We start from the raw sequence: 23,483 nt of genomic DNA, 5'->3' as shown, positions 1-23,483 counted from the left end.
TTCATTCAGCTTCTAACCACTGTAATCTGCTAGGACTCCCAGCAATTAACAAACTTATATTCATAACGCGAGTCTCCACAACACATTTTCCCATTTTGCTTCTCAAAACTAAGATATGTTTTTGTTTTTTTTTTGCTATTGCAGCCCAGCTCAGCTCTTTTAAGCGCTGATGGTAAAATCCAGGTTCTGTAGGTTCTTTCTGTTTTGTGCCCTTTGTGCACAGCGTGTGTTCCTAAATCAGGAAAGAAAAACAGGAACCCCAGAATTCTTAGATATGACTCTTTGATTCTGAGATATCCTTCATCTGCTTTATTTTCAGCCATCAGGATGGACAGGTTGACTGTTTGAAAGTACTGTAACTTAGGCTCAAGCAACACATTTATTTGGCTTTTCAGGAAGTCATGATGCAACAGGATTGGGGTGACAAACTTTATCGAACACCACATAGCAGGGTGGGACTGACTGATAGAATACGAACACTGGCTTTAGATATGAATCTAGAGGAGTCAGTCAATTATGATCTTGATTCAGGCTGAGCAAGAGCTTTGAGTAGAGCTTCTTTCAGGTCCATTTGACCCAGAGATTCCACATAGGGTGATCTCACTAAAAAGACTTGAGTTTGTCTGTCTCGTTTGTATATTAACCTGGCTTTGGGTAGAGAGTAACAACTGAACTGGGAGATCAGCATAGATCTTCACATCCTTCAGTTGTTTCTATTTCTACTACCTGTGGAATAGAGAAAGCGCTAGAATTTCATAGAGACGAAGTAACATTTTCAACAGGCAGGCACAATGTGTTCTAGGTGATTTTTGCAAGGATTACACAGCATAACTATGGACAGTTCCACAGTACTGCTTTGCACCATCTTGGGATCCCTTTCAAATCCAACATTCTCAACAATATTTCTTTATCTGTTTTCATATAATTGTTTCCAATTTGTTAGAAATGCCAATCTTAAGGGAAAATTTATACATAGAGAGGTCCAGCGTCCAGTTCCCAGAGCTTCTCTTCCTGTACAAAATGTTTAAAACTTATCTCCTCTACCATAGAAAGATGCAACTATGGGGGGTGGGGGTGGGAAGACTGGTTGCATTTCATAATTCATGGGGATGCTGGGTATGATAGAGGATTGGTGACAGGGTAATTGGGAAGCCTTTGAAATATTTTAATGCTTCTGTTCACATTTGTTTACAATTGATCTTCCTTCAAGCTGTCCGAATAGTCTGTTAGATTTTTATTTTGTTGGCAGACAGCTGGACAGATACTTATAAGTAAATTCACTGAAAAATGTAAATAAGATGAGGGGGTGTTAACAGTTATTTTGTTCCATTTTTCTGAGAGCAGGGATGGAATGGCTTTTGTCCATCAGAACTGCTAATACAGAGTGAGAGACACTGATTGTAGGAGGGCGTTTGCACTCTATTGATCAGACGGGGAAAGAGGCTGAATACAGATTAGATCATGGTGTGGTGTGGTTTTTTGTTTTTTGTTTTGCATTTGGCAGAAATGATGAAATTCAATATACAATGTTAAGGATAGGGAAGGACAAATGGGTGGTGTGGAAGGAGAGAACCCCACAAATAAAATTGGATGTAATAAAATATAATATTTAATATAACACAATTAACAGTGGCTGTAAAAAAAAGAGTAAAGTTGTTAAAGACTGCTATAAGAATTGGAGATGAGATAAGCTTCGGATGTAATTCCTGTTTGTTTCTTAAAGTAATTCTTTGTATTATATAAAATGTGTATATCTGTTCAAAATGTATTAAAGGCCAGAGATAAATTCAGTGGTAGAAGAATTGAGTAAGTGCTATTTTGGTCCCAATATTTCAGAACTATTTTTCTTGGGACTATTTCCAGCACTTGGGTAGATGCATTTTATTGAACTCATATTTGAAGAGTGTATTTTGGGTTCAGATGAAAGTCAGCAAACATTTGAACTGTTATGAGTGCACAAATTCTGATTTCTTGAACTTTCAGAATATTAATAAGGTAACAGAATAAACCTCATTCTTCAGGGCATGTGCACACTCCTGAACTAATATATATTTGTTAGAATCTTCTAGAAGTCATTATTGGTGTGATTAATTATGTGTATGACACATCTGATGCACAAACATTTTATCATATTTAAGAATCCTTTGCCAGGTCGTCACTATTCCTATTTAATAAATGGGGGAACTGTGGCCAAGACTAATAAAATATGATGCTTTTTGTCACGCATTGCCTATTTCTCTTGGGTGTGTGCTCCAGACAGTGATATCTTCTATCTAGAACCGCCCTTTTTTTTTTTAGTGCTTCTTCCATCTTTTGTTCTTACCACAAACAAAAAGTCACTAAAGGGAAAATATAGACAGGCAGGATAACAACTTTTGACTGGTATCATTAGTAATATTTTGTTTGAAATCATCCCACGAGCGACTTTATAACATCATAATATTACACAGCATATTATTTATTGTAATATGCCTGTTCCCCACACAGTCAGCCAGATGTTTAGACAGGATTTGGCATTTTTATCCACCTATTTAGTGCTTCCCAAGGACTTGGGAAGAAGTTGATGATGATATGAGCAGAGAAAGACTGAATTTGGCTGCTCAACATTAATCTATTCTTCTTCCATCACCACAGTAGCTTTCCAAGCCCAGTTGCAAAGAAGTGCATTTTTACAATAGCATAAAGTTCCAATGAAAATGATATTACCAAGCACTGATTTATAGCTTCAAATGTAGTGTTTCAGGAGCATTTACGAGAAAACAGATGATGCTGGGTGAGGTCATACATGGGTTCTGGGTCAGGGATCATTAATATAGATTCCCAGGAAGCTGCAACTAAAAATTCAAACTTGTGAAATCAATTTGGGTCATTTTGTTCTCTTAGCAGACCAAGAATGGCTTTGCCAAGGCCTGAAGTAAAGGCTTTCCCCAATCACACAACTAGGTAACTGTTGTTTTTAAATGGATTGATTATAAAGTCTATACTCTCTGTTCCTTGGGACCAAAATCTCTTTTTGGGTACAAGAAAAAATATATATCAAAGACTCAAAGGAAAAAAAAAACCCCTCTTAAATGAGCCATGCAATAATACTTCCTAGAGTTCAAGTGTCTAGATGGCAAAGAATCACTATTTTGGGGAGGTGACAGTCCACAAACTTAAAGAAATGCTTTCAGTTTGTTTTTGCAGGTATGCGAAAAAACAAATATATTTGCTTAGGTTTATCAGCTCATGTTCTCATTTCATATGAAGCATTAAGTAGCTGAGCCTTTCAGGAGTTTTGCTTTTTACAAAATGATTTGCTGCTTCAGTTTAAGTTTATATCTCGGTCTTTAGAAATCAACTGCAGAACAGATAATGATGAAGAAAGCACTTCACGGAAGTCAAAGGAAACATTGCTTTGTTAAGAGGTCTCTAACCATCACATGCAGTCATATGCTGCAGCCACCTTGCTAAAACTGTCAATCTGACCAGGGAGTGGATAGGAAACAGTCTGGCAATTCAGTTTACAGCTTCCTAATTGTTCTGTGATGTATGACAATATAGATATAAGGCAATAAAGCTGCTTTATAGGATCTGCAGAGTGAAATCCGGGGCTGATCTCTATTCAGCAAGGAATTACAAAGAATCCTAACTCACCGAGATGTAAAAACTGATTATATATTTTGATGTGTTATATTTGTTGGTGTATGCTTAAAAAAAGATATACAACTATAATATATGAATTAATCTTTAGCAAATGCTCACCAACATTAGCATAAAGAAGCAGAGAGCAAAGCAAATATTATGAACTGGTTTTGAAGAAATCATGAGAATAGCTAAAATTGTTGTTAATAAGGAGCAAAAGGAAAGGTTCCACATCATATATTACCATAATCGTCTTACTAAAATGCATAACACGGCTACCAATTCCAGGTCTTGAAAGAGAAACAATGACTGTGTTTTCAGGTCTGTAATTGAAATAAATTATAATGATGGTTTCCTGACAGTAGCTTTCTGATTTCTTGAAAGAAGAAACAAACAAACCATAAATCAGGTATTTCTAAGCTGCGTATTCAGCGCTAGACCAATGTGTTAAAATCAGTTGAAGAAATAAATGGTGTCAACATATGTTGAAATGCAATAAATGTGAATCATTTTAAAGAAGCTAGTGACATTTAAGATATTTTATTCCATTTCTGATTCTGCCTTCCTTGGCAGATAATTATGTTGGTTGGCCATAATGACTCCTTTTTAACCTTTGAAAGTGATACACTGCATATCCTGCCTGTGATTATATCTTGCATCTGCCCATGAAAGAGGTCTTCCTCACCCCCATCCTGCCCAGTAGACAAGCTGGACATCTACATTCCATATATAAAACATACTTAGGCCCATATTAGCATGCATTTACATTGTAATCAGTTTTATTGTTAAAATCCAAATAGACGTGATTTGAATCCAGTTACACTTGTCAATACGTAGATACCAGTATATACTTTGAATTATTACACGGATCTTACTTTCCATACAATAATTTCAAATAACAAAAAATAGGTTTTTTAAAAATAAATCCATACTTAATAAGCTTCCAAGGTCTGTTTCATTCCTCTTTTATGATAGGGTTTGTTTAAAATGTGTATTACTTTGTAACCACTTCTTTGACAACGTTATTGCAATAAGATTTATAGAAGAGAGCTGAGGTTCATTTGAGCAGTACTTTTACTGCATGCAGAGAGATCTTGGACCAAACGCTGGTCTATCCTATTCTGGAAAGCTGTTGCCAGTGAATATAAACATTGCTGAGTTAGTTAAACCGATGGAAATATACAGCTAATTCTTTTGTTCTTACTATGAAGAGGGTTATTTTTCATATGTATGTATGTATGTGTATATATATATGTGTGTGTGTGCGTGTGCGCATGCACGTGGGTGTGTGCGTATGTATGCACATGCATATATATATGTATATGTATATAGTTCGTTTTTTTTCTATCGAAGCAACCTGTCTACCCAAATATGGGAGGGAGCATACTGCTTCCCTTTCGCCTTTCAGCCCCAATCCAGGAGCCCTCACAGGCAGTCGCTTTCATGACAAACTATTTTGTGTTAAATTTATATTTACTGACAAAGAAATAAAGGGAGACTAGTATAGATCTATTTCAAGCTATTTAGCTCTCATCAGCTAGCCATACCTTTCTGGGATTCTGGGCTTGCTTGCATATTAGGCAGATGTATTAACCTCTAAGCCACAGCTTCTCTTTGCTTTGTCAGCTGCACCAGGGGAGAGATTAAGTGGTTTTTTTTATGAATGGAAGGTATTAGATTAAATTATTTTCTTTGTTGCTTGAACTCTGGCAGGACAGCTGCTGTCCTTTAAATATATTTATTTCTTTATCTTTCAGAACTAATAAGGTGCTGGGAAACCTGATAAGTGTGGCAAGGCATGGGGGAAGTTCAAAAGGGAACTATTGAGATGCCTTGAGAAGTCCATTTATCTTGTTTAGTTTACTGATTAATGTAGTGATTGGATCATTTAAAACATTAATTATTAATTGTAATTATCTCTATCCCATTTTCTAGGGTAACATTATTCCCAAAACTGCTTAAAAGCAATTGTGTTTATAAATCAAAAAAGAATAAATATTCTTTAAAAGCACAGTTAGACTCTGAAACAATAGGCAGGCCTGGAAGAATGGGGGGACTTGGCTCTGTAACAATGGGGTGTGTGGGGTGTGGAAACCTGAGGTGTCATTCACTTGTTATTATTTGTATCATTTCAGCTTATATTCTACCTTTCTTCTCATACGCACTCAAGGTGGCTAACATTCCCAAATGATCAAATTTTTCCCAATCACAAATGTTTATTTTTTCTGTATCATAGAAGAATTGTGGAGAACTTGTATGTAGAGTCTATTCTCCATACTAAAAGTAACGCAGTATTGTTTGGGTCCTTCATTTTCTCTGAGTCATATTTCATAGACATTTCAATACCAACCTAGGTAACAGCATCAATGCACCTCAACCAAGAATGGCATGGTAAGCTCTTACATAAAAACAATCAGCAAGGTTCACTCTTCCAAACAGTTATGATGTGAGCTAACTTGAGAATGAAACGTTTGCAGGGAACTAATAACAAAAAATTGAACAGTTGAACCTTGAGCTATATGTGTTCTCTACTTTTGGAATGGTTTGGTTTGATAGTGACAACATAGCTCTTACTTGGTTAATTGTTTCTCCTGCTTTGGTTATCAAAAATTATTAAGCTTATTGTAACAAGTGATCTGAGACAGTTTTTAAATTGTTAAGGCACCAAGCTAGAAAGCAAGAAACCTTGAGTTCAACTATCGCTTTAGCCGTAAGCTGGGTGATCTTGGGCTAGCCACTCTCTTCTCAGCCCAACTCACTTCACAATAGTGTTGTTGTGAAGAAAATAGGAGGAGGAACATGTTTTGGATATGTTCACCACCTTGAATTATTTGTAAAAAAAATTATAAGTAATCAAATTCTGGAGTCAGAGACATTTTTCACTGCAAGCTGTATTATAAATCTCAGTCAATGTTCATATTAAGTTCTATTCCTGTAATCTGTAAGATAGATAGATAGATGATAGATAGATGATAGATAGATAGATAGTTAGATGATAGATAGATAGATAGATAGATAGATAGATAGATAGAAAAGGAACATCTTAGATCTTCTTACATTTGAATATTTGAATATTTCTTCTCACCTCCCCAATGCTCCTCCCACAAATAACAAAAAGAAAGGAAGCTGATACTACTGATACTTTACATCTGGATGTTCTAAAACGGGGTCACATCCTGCACGTTAAAGACCAGTGATTTTTAAGATCATAACATGTTTGTTTTTCACCTGTAGGGAGACGTTAGCTATTTTCCTCTCAGTTAGGACTGTGATGTAGGTTGATTCCATGGTTACAGAGCAAATGCTTGCAACAATACACAAATACGGAGCTAGGAATCACAATAGCACCGAAAGAACATTTATTAGAAAGCAGTGCAGGGGCTACAGAATATGTAGCAGTCTGCCAAATAATGCAGCCCCTGTACTGATTACCTTGGCTATTTAATATCTGTATCTCCGAAAGTATCAGTAGGGGTCTTTGTGTAATATAATTGTTCCAGTGAATCAGATGATTGATGGTGGGAAGAGACACCAGAGTGTTTAAGGGCAGCTTCCCTAATCTGGTGCCCTCCAGATGTTCCGGATCTACAACTTCCAGCTTTCTCCAAAAGCAGTTCTATAGTCTTGTTTCTTGCACATACTTCTGAGTTTCCCATTCAATCTAAGAGGCCCCTTAGATGAGAACCAAGTGCTGAAACAATAATTTATATACTACACTATTAAGGTGGAATGGATTTGATTTTTTAGAGCTTGAATGTTACTTTTTGCTTGGACAGTGACTTCAATAATGATGAACAATTGAGCAATGTGGTTAAGGTTTAGGGCCATAATAGAGGATGGATGAGAATTACGGATCTCTTATAATGATTTCACTCTAATTATGACACAAAGATGCTGGATAATTTATCTTACAATGTATTACTAGAATTTTTGTTTGATGTTGCCTCCTAACATTTTTTAATTTAGATTTTTAGTTTTCCTCCAACACAATAGTGCATATTACCAAATTCACGTATGCTGTGTCCTTTATCTTTCCCACATTATTTTCCTATCCACTGGATAGGGGAGGGATAATTGTCATACTCTTCTATTTTACTGATGCCGTTGTCTAATATGCCTTGTAGCCATGTGATAACTGTAGAAATTAAAATTCCAAGGCTGGTGATGTTATCTTTGTGCTTGAAGCATTAACAGCAGGCCTGATGTGCTGCACTTAAAACATTTTAGATATATTTACCTAGTATGATGGAAGTATACAGTGGATGATTTGTTCATTTTTATTTAAAAGTGAGCTCTAATGCAAAAAGAAATACGCTGTCCTTGGAAACAGCTAGCATAAAGTAAAAAGCAAGTCTGCAAGCCAGCTGACTTGTAGGAAGAGCAGCACTTTGGAATCAAAGGTGCTTCAGAGAGGGTATGAGTGTATAGGTCAGAGGTCTTCAAACTTGGCAGCTTTAAGACTTGTGGACTTTAACTCCCAGAATTCTCCAGCCAGCTATGCTATGTTGGCTGGAGAATTCTGGGAGTTGAAGTCTACAAGTCTTAAAGCTGCCAAGTTTGAAGACCTCTGGTATAGGTTATACTTCTTGACATCATCTTAAAGAAACATTTCCTTTTAGCTGGGTTCTCATTGTAGCAATGTGATTCCAGGAAAAAATACTTTTGAAGTAAGGAGGCAACAACTGCATGTCCACACCCATTCCAAAGCAGCTTGTCACTTTATTGGTGTGTCTTTATTTCCAATACTGGTAGCCCTCAACTTATGACCACAATTGAGCACAACATTTCTGTTGCTAAATGAGACATTTGTTAAGTGAATTTTGCCCCCATTTTACAACTTTTCTTGGCACAGTTGTTAAGTGAATCACTGCAGTTGTCAAACACAGTGTTAACACAGTTGTTAAGTGAATCTGGCTTCCCCATTAACTTTGCTTGTCAGACAATCGCTGGGACGCTGCAGCTGTCATAAATATGAGTCAGTTACCAAGCATTTGGATTTTGATCATGCGACCATGGGGATGCTGCAATGGTCATAAGTGTGAAAAATAGTCACAAGTCATCCCAAAGGTGCTTTTTCAAGAGGCAACTGGACTTTCTGGTTTTTCTTTGAAGACATTTCACTTCTCATCCAAGAAGCTGCTTCAGCTCTCATCTCCCTCTTTCACTGAAGAGGCTTCTTGGATGAGAAGTGAAATGTCTTCAAAGAAAAACCAGAAAGTCCAGTTGCCTCTTGAAAAAGCACCTTTGGGACAACCAAGAATCTTCCCGGTACAGTCAGCTGACTCCATCGCTGACTGTAGGGGCGAGTCATTGGCCTCCATGGAAAGGGTCCGCAATCTAGGCGTCCTCCTGGATGTACGGCTGTCTTTAGAAGAGCATATGACGGCCGTCGCCAGGGGAGCTTTTTATCAGGTTCGCCTGATACGCCAGTTGCATCCTTTCCTAGACCGGGATTCCTTATGCACGGTCACTCATGCCCTCATCATTTCCTGCCTGGACTACTGCAGTGCTCTCTACATGGGGCTCCCCTTGAAGAGCACCCGGAGGCTCCAACTGGTCCAGAATGCGGCTGCGCAGGTAATAGAGGGAGCAACTCGAGGCTCCCATGTAACACCTCTCCTGCGCAAGCTGCACTGGTTGCCGGTGGTCTTCTGGGTACAATTCAAGGTGCTGGTTACTACCTTTAAAGCGCTCCATGGCTTAGGACCGGGTTATTTATGGGACCATCTACTGCCACCGATTGCCTCCCATCGACCAGTGCGCTCCCATAGGGTGGTCTCCTCAGGGTGCCGTCGGTCAGACAATGTCGACTGGCGACCGCCAGGGGGAGGGCCTTCTCTGTGGGGGCTCCTGCCCTCTGGAACGAGCTACCTCCAGGGATACGTCGACTCCCTGACCTCCGGACCTTTCGACGCAAGCTCAAGACATTTCTGTTTCATTGCGCAGGGCTGGCCTAATAGTTTTAATGGGGGCTTTTATTAGAGTTTTATCAGCATTTTAATTATTTTTAGCCAAATTGAATCAGTTTTTTAATAATGTTTTAATTTTTGTATTTTTGTTTTTTACTTGGCTGTAAACCACCCTGAGTCCTTCTGGAGAAGGGCGGTATATAAATCAGAATAATAAATAAATGAATGAATGAATGAATGAATGAATGAATGAATGAATGAATGAATGAATGAATGAATGAATGAATAAATAAATAAATAAATAAATAAATAAATAAATAAATAAATAAATAAACCATGACTGAGAATCTCCATAGACATAGTCATAAGTCACTTTTTTCAGTGATTTTGTAACTTCGAATGGTCACTAAATGAACTGTTGTAAGTTGAGGATTAACTGTACATATTTTCTAGAGATACTGCATGAATCCAGAAAAAGGCAGGGTGGCTTTAAGGAGCCACAGACTCCTTAAAGTCTTAAATACTGCCATTACGGCTACTATTACTGTACTTATGGTGATGATGATTGATCATAGAATCAGACATTTAGACTAGATTTGGCATTTTTATTCACCTATCAAGTCCTTCACAAGCACCTGGGACAGGCAGATTTGAAGGTGTTAAAGGTATTGTCACAGAATGTGAGCTGTTCCAAGTAAAGCTGCTTTTTGCCATTGGCTGATGATGATTTTGTCAATGCTGGTGATGTTCAATTTATTTATTTATTTTATTTATTTGCATTTATATCCCGCCCTTCTCCGAAGACTCAGGGCGGCTTACACTATGTCAAGCAATAGCCTTCATCCATTTGTATATTATATACAAAGTCAACTTATTGCCCCCAACAATCTGGGTCCTCATAAAGGATGGAAGGCTGAGTCAACCTTGGGCCTGGTGGGGCTTGAACCTGCAGTAATTGCAGGCAGCTGCTGTTAATAACAGACTGTCTTACCAGTCTGAGCCACAGAGGCCCTTTCAAGTGGTGCTCTAGATGTTTTGATGTTTTGAGATTGCATACAAGGTGCCTATCACTATTGGTACTATCTTTGCTTTCTTTTGCCAGAGTCATTCTACTTCCCTTTTCTCCAGTTCTTTCTCCAGGTACTATTACATCTTCTATCCAGACTTTTTTTTTTTGGTCTTTCTTATCGACTGGGATGTTATATGGTTTCTGTTTGAATTCTAAAGTCCCAGTGCAATTTAGCTTCCTCATTTTCTACCACTTTGTCTATGTCACACCAGTTGTTGCTTTCAGGCAAACGGTATTTCTTGCAGATATTCCAAGGCATCAGTGTTGCTACTTTATCATGCTCCTGTTTGTAATCAGCCTAAAAGATATTCTTGCAGCAGCTAACCAGGTGGGACCACTGTTTCTTCAGCTTCTTTGCAGAAACAGCATTTGCTGTCTGTGGTTGTCTTCTTAATTCTGGCTTTGTGTGAATTTGTTCTTAAACTTGATCTTGTGCAGCCAGAATTAACCCTCTATCTCCCTGTTTTTAACTATTATCAGGACTTACTATATGTGCATTGCCTCCTAGTTTTTTTTTTTTATGTACTGACCAGAGGTGGGTTTCAGCAGGTTCTGACCAGTTCTGGAGAACCAGTAGCGGAAATTTTGAGTAGTTGAGAGAACCAGTAATTAAAATTCTGACTGGCCCCACCCCCATCTATTCTCTGCCTCCCAAGTCCCAGCTGATCAGGAGGAAATGGGGATTTTGTAATAACCTTCCCCTGGATTGGGGAGGGAATGGAGATTTTGTAATAACCTTCCCCTGGATTGGGGAGGGAATGGAGATTTTGCAGTATCCTTCCCCCGGAGTGGGGTGGGAATGAAGATTTTACAGTATCCTTCATCTGCCATGTCCACCAAGCCACGCCCACCAAACCATGCCATGCCCACCAAGCCACACCCACAGAACTGGAAGTAAACATTTTTGAAACCCACCACTGGTATTGACCATGTAAAACTTTGCCTTGCCATGTCTCCTTTCTTTATTTTGTCTTTCTTGTAGCCCAATTAGATCTGGTAATTGAATGACCCTTCATGGTGTACTTGTTTCATTGCATTCTCTTCACTGTCCTTCAAATATACTTCCAATGCCCTTTTCTTCTTCTTCTTCAACTGTCTGGTATGTTTGAAACATTCCACATCCACCTATTTTTGTCGACATCACTGCCTGGATGAAGGGCATGGTTCATTGTCATTGCTTTTCAGGTCTTCTTATCCAGGGCATTTAGTTCTGCTTGAGTCTAGTTGCCAGTTCATTATTCCAGCTATGTACCTAATCACTGGAATTGTTCCAATGTTAATTGCCTTGATGATACTTCCTCCACTGAGTTCGGACTTTAAGATTTTTTTTCTTGACTTCAGTGTGTTTGATGTTGTCAGTTCGAAAGATGATGAGGTATCTGTAGTGATATTCTTTGTCCAAACTATTTGTGTTATTTCTATAGGGCGTCTTGATTCCTTCAGTTTTTAATATTTTCCCCCTGTCGATGGTAAGGGTGGCATATTTGGACAGTCCAAACTCCATTGTAATATCTTGGCTACATATACAGACAGCATTGAGCAGTGATTCTGGTTCAGGATAGCCTGGCAGATGTTTGATAACCATGGCCTGATTTGTTCAGTATGGTTGACAGAGGAATCAATGCAATGACAAACACTATTGGTAATAGTGAGTCTCCTTGAAAGATTCCTCTCTAACCTCTCCCAGTCTATAACCATTGTCCAGCAACTGTGTTTTCCATTGTGCCATTGATTTTTGCACAAAGCTTCTGATATTTCTACTGACTCCTGTTATTTCTAGGCACTTGATTATCCAATTATCTGGCAAGGAGTCAAATGCCTTCTTGTAATCAATCCATGCTACATTCAAGTTGGTCTTCCTTTTCTTGCATTTTTTCTGGAATAATATTGTCAATTAGGAGCTGATCTTTTGTTCCTCTGCAGTTTGGGAAATTTCTTTTCTGCTCAGGTGGAAATAACTTATTTTCAATTAGATGCTGTTGGACACTAGTTAGTACAATTTAAAAGCAGGTAATTTGGTCTATAGTTGTCCAGTACAACACCTTTTGTTGGAGCTTTCATTATCAGGTAGGTTTTGCCAGTTGTTATCCTATCTTCAATTATACCTCCTTGCAATAAGTTTTAAACTGCTTGGCAATAAGTGGGTGCAGACCAGTCAGATGGTTCAATCAAAAACCATGCAGTTCATCTTTACCCAGTGCTGACCAATTCTTGATCTAGTCTGCCTTTTCCTCCACCATTTCTGCTGTTATTACTAGTTCTGTCATTTTAGCTTCTTTTTATTCTTAGTGTCTTCCTTCATTCCAGCTGCATTCTTGTTATACAGATAGTCCTCAAGTTACAACAGTTCATTTAGTGGCAAAGTTACAACAGCACTGAAAAAAGTGACTTATGACCATTTTTTCATACTTATGACCATTGCAGCATCCTCATGGTCATGTGAATAAAATTCAGATGCTTGCCAACTGACTCATGATGGTTGCTGTGTCCCAGGGTCATGTGATCACCTTTTGTGACCTTCTGATCAGCAAAGTCAATGGGGAAACCAGATTCACTTAACAACCATGTTACTAATTTAACAACTGCATTGATTCACTTAACAAATGTGTTAAGAAAAATTGTAAAATGGGGCAAAATTCTGTTAAAAAGTTTCTCACCTAACGTAAATTTTGGGCTCAATTATGGTTGTAAGTTGAGGACCACCTGTATTTCTTTAGTGCCCAGAACTGAACTGTTTCTTCTTTGTCAGGTGTTAAGTGGTCCATTGTAGATGAACCAACTCCATTGATGGATTGGTAGAAACATTTCTGATTCAACTGATATTGGAGACTCCGTTTATAGTGTGCATCTTGATCTTCATTATCTGCTGATCTTCTTAGGTATAGTTGTTATTTGCTGCCTTATTATTTCCAGTACTTCCTTCATTTTCCTTGTTATTCTAGGTGACTCCATGATCAGTTATTTTTTTTGTTCTTCAGCTTCTGATCTTATTTTCTGACCTGATCTTCCATCTTGGTTTTTGCATTTCTTTTCTTGTTTGTCAATTTTACATCCAAGGTATTGAATTATAACTGCAGCTCTGCTGTACATTAATTGGTGGGTTTCTTGCAGTGAATTGATGCTTATATTTGATATTACTATTGACACCTTCTAATATTTGTGCTAGTTGTTTGGAACAAGCTTCAGTGCAGGCAACCTTATTCTGTTTTTGGCTGTTCTAGATGCTCAGTTTTTCTATTCTTTCAATCACTCTTTTGCTTTAGAAGGTTTTGTTCATTTTGTGGAAAGGATGCCTGGTTTAGGAGTGAAAACAGTTCAGTAACAATGCTAGCTTTCACTATTGCTGACTTTCTCTGGTTTGCATCTACAATCTGAGTTACTTCTGGCAAGACTTTGATTTCTTTGCCCTGGGTAGACCTTTGCAGTTCTTCCAATTCTGCTTCAGTGAGTATTTTATTTTGTATTATGAAATTGATGTTTATCTTCTAGCCTATGTTATATTATATCTGATTCTGGATGTTGTTCTTTCCAGAACGGTGCTTTTTCCCCCCCTCCAAATATTCTCATCTCGTTGGACTTGAGTTGTAATAACAGATCATTATTTCTTTGTTTTTGACCTTTGTATATTGTGATAGGTAAACAACTTTTCTTCCAGTAATCCTGCAGCTGCTGGCCCTGGTTGCTCAGTCAACTGTCCTGAATCCTATGTCACCAGATGTTCAGGAACTCCAACTCCTTGTTGACCCTGGCAACATCCAATCTGGTATGGGGTTCTATAAATTATATCTCACTATATTGTTTATGGAAAAATAGTCTTTGTCTGGCTCCTTTGATGAGATCCGTGCAGTATGGTTGTCTCTCTGATATAGCTGTCATTCTCCTCAGAGCATGTGAGCCCCACAGCCATATCATTGGGAGGTTGTTTTTGTTGTTATCATCATTATTATCATTATTATTATTATTTAAACTTTTATGCCATCTAACTCCCAATGACACCGAGCAGCTCAAAAGAATGAAAAGATAAGATAGATAAAATAAGATAAACTTTGTCATTTTTTTATTGTGAGCACACTGGCACACATTAATAATGAAATTGTGTTCCCTGCTCTCAAAATAAGGTATAAAAGAAATTATAGTAAAACCAACAAAAAGGAAAACAAAGATAAAATATGGCAAGACTGACAAATGAGATGGAATGAAGCAAGGGATCTCACTGTCCATTGCCAAAAACCTTCATGGCTCTTCTAAACAACACCCAAGTGTGGACCATCTACATTTGGAGGGGAATGTCATTCCAGAGGTGTTGCTACAGAGAAAATGTACATCTGGAATCCTGAGAGATGACACTGTTTAATCAAGCAACCTAGAATATGCCAATCCTGCAAGACTGAATTGGCCAGGCCAGATGCTGTGGGAGGTGGGCCCTATCTATAAGGGCTTTATAGATAACAAGTAGGATCCCAAATCACCCCAGAAGCAAACTGGCAAGCAGTGCAGCTCACAAAGTAATATATACACCCATGCCCTTCCCAAACACCCATTTTTCTTTAATTTTGAAGTGCTGTTCATCTCTAGAGCAAACAATATATATAATCTTAGTCACACTGAATGTATTAATGACATGTTACATGTTTTCTATCTATATAATGGAGTTATTAATAATATTTTTCATTTGTAATCTTTTGCAGTACCTTAAGTCGTATCAGTAACAGGGCATTGAAAAAGATTTGAAAGGCATGCTTTGGACCTGTCATGAGTGCAGCTTCTTCCTGCTATTCAATAAAGTAGCCTTGCTGTTAGGTTTTCATAGCAGTTGGTGCCAAGAACTCATCTCCTTAAAGCAGCTTCATTTCCTTTTAGTCTTGTACAGAAGCTTGAAAAAAAGACTGGGTACTTTAATGAATAGCTGAGGGGTGCTCTGCTCACGTGAGGCCAAATATATATTTCTGAGTCATTTTCAGTCATGCTAAAATAATTTCAGCAGTTATTACTAACTGTAATCTTTCCTGCATAGATATACTTTTTAAAAAGAGGAATAAATAGGATTGTTACAATAACCATGAAGCAGTTTTAACAGTGGTGGGTTGCTCCCGGTTCAGTCCAGTTCTATAGAACTGTTAGTAAAACTGGCGGGAGGCTCCACCCACTTGCCATGACATCATCATTGGTGATCTGCGCATGCGCAGAAGCACACATGTGCGCACGAGCGAAGCAAGCGCGCACTCCCATTGAGAACCAGTAGTAAAGGTAAGTAGAACCCACCCCTGAGTTTTAAAACAGATATTAGGGGCTCCAGCCTAGTCATATCTGAGTACTGTATTCCAATCATTTTCCAGCAGGGGACAGTCAGGCTGATATCTGCTTAGCTTCACTGCTGTGGCAGGCATAGATATTCTGTCAAAGGAGTAAATTTAAATAAAACAGGAATAATATTGCATATTTTTATATATGCTGAATTTCACATTCACAGTTAAATTACCATGACTTGCCTTTTCATCTTAGAGTTGGGGGCAGCCTGAGGCAAAAGGGACAGCCAATAAAACAGCAGCAGCAACAACAACAATAAAAAATGGTTCTCATGAGGAGGTATTTGAGTTATTAGTTCCTGTTTGGAACCCTCACCACATCTCTGACATCAATACAATTGAACGTGTCCAGAAATATTTTACAAGAAGAGTTCTCCATTCCTCTGAAAACAATAGAATACCTTATCCCACCAGACTCGAAATCCTAGGCTTAGAAAACTTGGAACTCCGTCGCCTTCGACAAGACCTAAGCTTAACTCACAGAATCATCTATTGTAATGTCCTTCCTGTTAAAGACTACTTCAGCTTTAATTGCAATAATACTAGAGCAACTAATAGATTTAAACTTAATGTCAACCGCTTTAATCTAGATTGCAGAAAATATGACTTCTGTAAAAGAATCATCAGTGCTTGGAATACTTTACCTGACTCTGTTGTCTCTTCCCACAATCCTAAAAGTTTTATCCAAAAACTTTCTACTATTGACCTCACCCCATTCCTAAGAGGACCATAAGGGGCGTGCATAAGCGCACAAACGTGCCTACCGTTCCTGTCCTATTGTTTTTCTTTTCTTCTTCCTATATATATGCCTATACCTCCTTATATTTACTCATATATGTGTTTATTTACTATATAATCTTTTGTATGATTCCTACATATATTGTTGTGACAAAATAAAATAAATAAAATAAAATAAAAATAAAGTTACAAATTACAGTTGATTTGAGATGCACCTCTTCAAAAGATTAGTCATCATAATGGTCTGACATGTTCAAAGGAGGGTGATTAAAATGGAGGGGCTGGAGACAAAGTTATATGAAGAAAAAAGATACTAAGTAGTTAGGCTGAAAATAGTAAAATTAGTGGAAAAACATTTGGGCAGTGAAGGGACAATTCTTTAGCATGTAACAGAAGTGTGAAAAAATCAAGATTTTGGACTAAGTTGATAAATATGAATAGTATATTTTTTTATTTGAAATTACAGGGCTTCATATACTTATTTATATGATATTAAACATTACAGATATCTGTCAAAGAACTTTGTGTTGAATTTCAGAGAGATGTTGGAGTTTTTAGCGAAGGGAACAGCAGTGAAATAAATTCTCTTTTTCCTCCTTTTTCAGTGAAGTAGAATTGAATGATTGGGCCTATGACAGAAATATGACAAGATTAATTTTCAGGTGTTCTGAGTAAAATAAATGAGTCTAAAATAATTTAGAAAATTGAATGTTTTTTTTTTCTTTGCCTCTACCATGTTTTATGTAAAAGTAAATAATAAATATCCCCATAACTAGTGTATTGTTTCCTTTATTAATGTAGATTGGTTCAAGCCTCACGATGGATCTGTTCTGAACTAGATCAGAACAGATCCAGGTGCTCTATCTTGAAGAAATGGTAATCTGTTCTGATTCTCCCATTTTGTTCCAGGATTTAGGGACTGGTCAGATGCAGTGGTTATCTCTAATTGTTTTCCAATAGAAAATGAGAAAAACACATTTTATATTTTCTGGCCAAAACTAGAATTTTATAAACTGGGAACACGCTTTTCGGGGGAAAAATCAAATAAAAATAACTAATTAGAAAAAATGTATAACCATTTGGGAAGTATTACCTAATTAGGAACTATTAATAGTACTGATAAAGCATTTGGGAACATACAATTTAATATATGAAAGCTGCAAATTACCTTTGCAATATATTTTAAAGAAAGTTGACCCTGAATTTTAAACATGGGGAAGGCATCAGACTAGGGAAGGCTAAACTGGTTTGTAATAATGAAATGTGTTTAGAAATTACTGCAACTGATTGTGTATAATATTATATATCTCATATGATCTCTTTTGATCCTTATATATTTATAAATAGTATACAAAAAATAAATCAAACAAAAAAATAATAATAAATCTACCAATTCTGCAAATGGTAACTATTGTCTTCTAATTACCTACTATTCTGATTAATTCATTATCCAGAGGGATGGTTGCCACTTTTTTATTATACTTATTGTAATTTTTGGAGAACCAAGATATCATCATAATCACAACAACCAGGATGATGAATTGGATTGAGCCAGTGGGAAAAATGAATCACCTCCCTCCCCCAAATCCTATCAATCCCAAAGTATTGCAAGAAAGCAAATCCAGATACACACAGTTGTTGCAAGTTCTACAACAGTGATTTGTCTCCAAATTCCATTGGCAAATTGTAGCCCCAAATTTCATTGCTGCAACTAGAAGGGGCAGAGCAACGCATGCATTAGGTGCAATAGGCCTAAAATCAGGAAGAATAAAAAATGAAGTAGAGTTTATTTCTGTGTCTTTTGATAATTATTTATTTTTGTACCTTTTAGTAAAAAAATAGATAAGAAACTTGATCATCAGACTGATAACCTTATTTGTAACCTAGATAGCATGAATACTAAAATTTAGTAGAATTGAGTAGAATTTTCAATTCAATTTTCAATTTCAACTGCAACAGATATAATTAATTAGGAACAGACGGTTATTATTAATTTTTGTTTTCTTTCTAGCATCTTATGGGTCCATTTTTTTCCATCAGCCAAGTATTAATCCATTGTGACAGGAATTGACCGACCAGCTTGTCTCCAAAGTCTAACATCATGGGCTGAAAAAGATTGACTGCCCCAAAGCCATCTGGCTTTCATACCTAAACAGGACTAGAGCAGTCCCTTGGTTTCTAGCTTGGTGCCTTAACCATTTGACCATACTAGCTCTTATTACTTATATTATTATTATTACAAAATAATACCTCTATCATTTCCTGTCCCTTTGCTTTCTGTTTCCTTAAATTCTATTGAACTGGGTTGATGTTGTGTTTTAAAATTTTGAAATGTTTATAATTGTTTCATTTTAACTCTGTTCATTGCCTAAAATCACTTGTTGAGATGGGCTGCCATCTAAATTGGCTAAATAAATAAATATATAGAATAGAAAAATCATAATGAACAATAGTTGTAGTACAATTATTTTTATGGTTGGAGGGAACTTCAAAGGCAAAAGTGCTGAGCGCCAGGAAAGCCATAATGCAGCACTCCAGGAGGGGACTTTTGATAGAGACCACTATAGGGCTGCTTTCTTTAGAATACTGTCCCTGATCCAATCCTTTCTCTTTAAGAAATCTTAATTGGATCTTTTCTATCCAATATTCGATAAAATCTTTTATCGAAGAGAGAGAGTTTGTTTTGTGGAGAGCAAGTGGATCTTGACACTCTCATGTTTGCTTGTTCATTGGCCTTACATCCAACCTGCCACTACTACCCACAAGAGAGGCTGCTGCATTTTCTTGCTGCTGGATTGTTAAATAGCTTTGAGAGGGCATCTGAACAACAGGCAACAGGAAGAGAGAATAGAGGGAGATGTAGGCTGTTCTGCTTGGCAGTGGATTTCTTCAGTAGGCCGAAGGCCAATTTTTAACACCATCAACTGAAAGACAGAGAGAGAGAGAGAGGGAGGGAGGGAGGGAGGGAGAGACCAAAAGTCCAGTCCCATAGACAATGTGCTACTTGAATTGCTTTAAAAGTTTGAATAAGTTGCCATTTTTTTCTAAATACTTCCTTACTTATTTGATGCATAGTTTTTGAACATTCCTAAGCACAGTACTATTTTTTCTGGAAAAATTAATTAATAAAGCATATCTTAATGGGCCTGGGGAGGTAGACTTTGGGTATACTCTGTGTGTGTGTGTATAGCTCCTCTGACGGTGGAGCTTCTACAATGCAAACACTTTGCTTGTTCCAATTAAAGTGAGTTATCACAGGTTTTTATAGCACATTCCTCTGGTTTCTGTGTAAGAATGCAATAAAGCTTCAATTTAAGCTTTATATGCTGCCCTGATTTTAAACTCTACGAAAAGAAGGAGCTTTCCAACTTGGAATATCTGGGAGAGGAGATGGAGGAAGGAAAAATTGTTAGTTAAATTTTGTTTCAGAACTGTGAAACACACCTCCTCCAGCTTTTGTAGCTGTTTGCCATATTCTTGCTGGCTCCAGAGACAAAAAGCAATGCTCTATCCTTCAATCTGTGGCCTGTTTTTCTCTTCTGTCTGGTTTATTTAGTGATAGGATGGGGATTGCTCAACTCCCATTTCTTTGCACTGAAAACTTATATCATAATGCTGCATGAACAAATAATGGTTAATGTCCTTAATTTAGGGCTGTCAGATCCTGGCTACAAACCTCTGGATAACTATTAGCAACAAAGAGAAACACAACTAATATTTTGATGCTATCTAATGGTCATCCAGATTTTTGCAGCAGAAACATGATAACTCTATCATGTACTTTATTTATGACTGCTCTGATCAGCAGAAAAACTCTCTCTATCCCAATCCTTCAGAGATTATGAGTCCTAGTAATCTGAGCCTGCTTCTTAATTAGAGATTTCTTTTTTTTTTTTGTTCAAAAAGTTTTTATTAGTCAAAAAAAGGTTTATACAAATACATATCAGGTATGGTAAATTTTCATTTTTCTTATCTAAAATAAGAATTTTACTCAAATTTTTTAACACATACAACAGCCATAAGGCAAGCAGGTGACACGAAGTAGCAAAGTTTGCAAATTTTAAATACGTAATAAAGAAGAGTCAAGAATAAACAGAATATCATACAAAAGAGAATAAGGAAAACCAACACAATCCCAAATATCTTTATCACTTCCTAGTTTTGGATCTCAGAACTCTGGGTTCAGCCTGACCCAACTCCAGGGCCGCAACAGCGGCAGCCGCTTCAGCCCCATGATCTATTACCCTCCCTTCTTCAATTCCCGGGTCATCTGATTCCTGGAAGGCTTTGTGTTCCTCCACATAGGCCGTAGCCTCCATTGTACTGATTTTTTCGTAATGCCCTCCCGGAAAATCATCAATCCCTCTGGCATCAGCCATCTGAAGCCCACTCCTTCTGGTACAATTTGCTTGACAAAAAATAATATTTCTTTCTTTTTTCACGTACCTGTCTGGGAATCTGCCTCAGAATGGCTATCTCCCTGCCCCTGTAAATCAGTGCCCCACTCCTATGTTTTCTAAGAATTTCATCTCTCGTCTCTCTTCTCACAAATTTGACATGAACCTCTCTGGGAACTGCATGCGTGCGTGCATATTGCGAATTAACTCTATAAACTCGATCCACATCCCAATTCATGAAATCAACACCTCTCCCAAGAAATTCTCCCAACAATTTAGTCACAACATCTCTCAAGTCTTCTTGGTCCACTTCTTCCAAATTTTGAAACCTAAGGAAATAAGACATTTTATCCATCTGTGGTCAAGCACAGCATTGCCTGTCGTCTCCTCTCTTTTCTGCACTGCCCGCATCTCTCCCTCCAGACCTTCCACTTTCTGCTTGTTTTCTGCTGAGACTTGTTGAGTATCCTTTAAATCCTTTTGGATAGTCACAATTTCTGCTCTTATTTCCGTTTGGCCTCTTTGCAAATCATCCAATTTCTTGTCCATATTGGATAACTTTTCCAGAATTCTCCATCTCTCCAGCAGTTGGTCTCTGACCTTTTGCCATTTGAAAAAAGAATCAAAATCCTCAGGCAAGCACAGTATCCTTGTAATTTCCTCCGGATCCACCAGGGGCACTCACAGGAGCAACGAGTCCAGAGTACAGTTAGTCAACCAGGAAGTCAAGGGAAGTGATGTCATCAAAATTCTCATAGTGAAGGCGGAAGCTGGACGCCACCACTGTTCCCCAGAAGGAGGGGCCTCAAACCTTCCCTCCTAAATTTCTCCATCACCTCTTCTCCAGAGCTCCACAAAACCGTAATCTTCTTATTTTAAGTTCTCCTCTCTCCAGAATAACTCGTGCTCCTTCCAACCGCAGGGGAGAAAACCCCCGCACTCCGGAGCACTCCACTCACGCCACCGATATTCCCTTCCCTTCTCCTCCTCAATTCTTCTCCGTGCCCTGTTCACCACCAGGCTGCTGCAGTTATAAATCCAATGCCCCGGTGTCACCGGGCACAGCGGCCCAGGCGACGACCAAAATAATGGCCGCGGCCTGTGGCCTCCGAACCCCGCCAAGCCTAGGACGCGCCAGCATCGGTCCCCACAGTCCTGTATGTCGGCTGGGAGACCCCTGGCGAGCCGTCCGTACGGCAGGTGTCCTTTTCGGAACACCTGGCCCCTAAGGGCCTCGGCGGCGGCCGGATTCGGGCGCTGGAGGCAGGAGAAACCTTCCAGACGTCCGTTGCCGCTGGATACCGGAAGTCGTCTCCTTAATTAGAGATTTCTTGAGTTGTAGCCCCAGAATCTCCAGAAAGTACCAAATTGGAGAAGAGCAAAATAAGTTCTCTGTGTGTTGAAAGGGGAAGTTGAAGGTCCAGCATATCACAATATCACTCTGAATGAGAGATGCTTGTGCACTTGTTCATTTCTCTCTGCACGAATCAATTGGAATTGCACTTCTCCAGACTGTAAAACCTCAATGCTTCTCAGCACTGGTCTCAAATTGTACATTGAGGTAGCTATTCTGAGGGAGAACAATATTTTTAAGTACACGTTTTGAGAGTATTAAAATGCAGATTAACATGGGGATTAGAACAGAATGGATTTATGGAGAAAACATGCAAAAATAACATGGAGGAGGACATAAAATTGGCCCATCCCTGGACTTTCGCCATGAAATTCTACTCTGAGAGTATATAACTGTATAGAGTATAACTCATCCTACTTAGGAGTAGAGGCTAATATAATTTATAGATGTACAATTGGCAGATCATTTGGAGGTCTTTTGTACAGTATGGACCGCATCTGCATGCACTGAAAATAGGATTTCCTCTTATAATCTATGAAATTCTCCTCTCTCTCATTCTCTCCCTTTCCTTCTCTCTCCTTTGGAAAAAGAACAAAAGAACAAGGAAGCAGTAAAACAAGATGCCCCACACAGTCTTTTTTTCACTCAGGCGGTCTTCACTCCATCTATCAGGGAAGATGTTTTAAAAAAACCTCAAAATGGCAGCCATGACTTTGCAGTCAAGTCCTGTCCTTTTTTTTTTTTTTTTACATATGTTGCACCAAACTTTCCTGTCTTCCTGCAGGATTTTCACTTGCAGAGATTTTTGGAGCCCCTAGAGAAATTATTTTTATTGTTTAAATCTTAAGCAGCTATGGCGATTTTTTCCTTTGCACATTTTTTTGTGTGGGATAAATGAGAATGGACAAAGACAAGGTTTTAATGATGTATTCTATATCATAGAAACGTTTTCCTGCTGGCTTATAAACATTTACTTTTGTTAAGCCTTTAGAATTTTTCTGCATTTCTTTTTTGAGCTGTGTACCTTCTGAACCGTATGTCAAGATGCTGCCTTTACAATTAAAATAAGGAGCATTTCCTTCCAAG

The 23,483-nt window shown here is 38.1% G+C and overlaps 1 protein-coding gene across 1 annotated transcript in view; it reads left to right on the top strand.

The window, feature by feature from the left end:
• Nucleotides 1-23,483, top strand: part of PRKCE (protein kinase C epsilon) — a 355,908-nt gene that overhangs the window by 1,651 nt on the left and 330,774 nt on the right. The window lies entirely within an intron of this gene.

The sequence above is a fragment of the Ahaetulla prasina genome, chromosome 1 (assembly GCF_028640845.1).
Source record: "Ahaetulla prasina isolate Xishuangbanna chromosome 1, ASM2864084v1, whole genome shotgun sequence".
NCBI classification, from domain to species: Eukaryota; Metazoa; Chordata; class Lepidosauria; order Squamata; family Colubridae; genus Ahaetulla; species Ahaetulla prasina.
The sequence above is the reverse complement of the archived record's forward strand: the minus strand, read 5'-3'. Positions and strand labels throughout refer to the sequence as shown.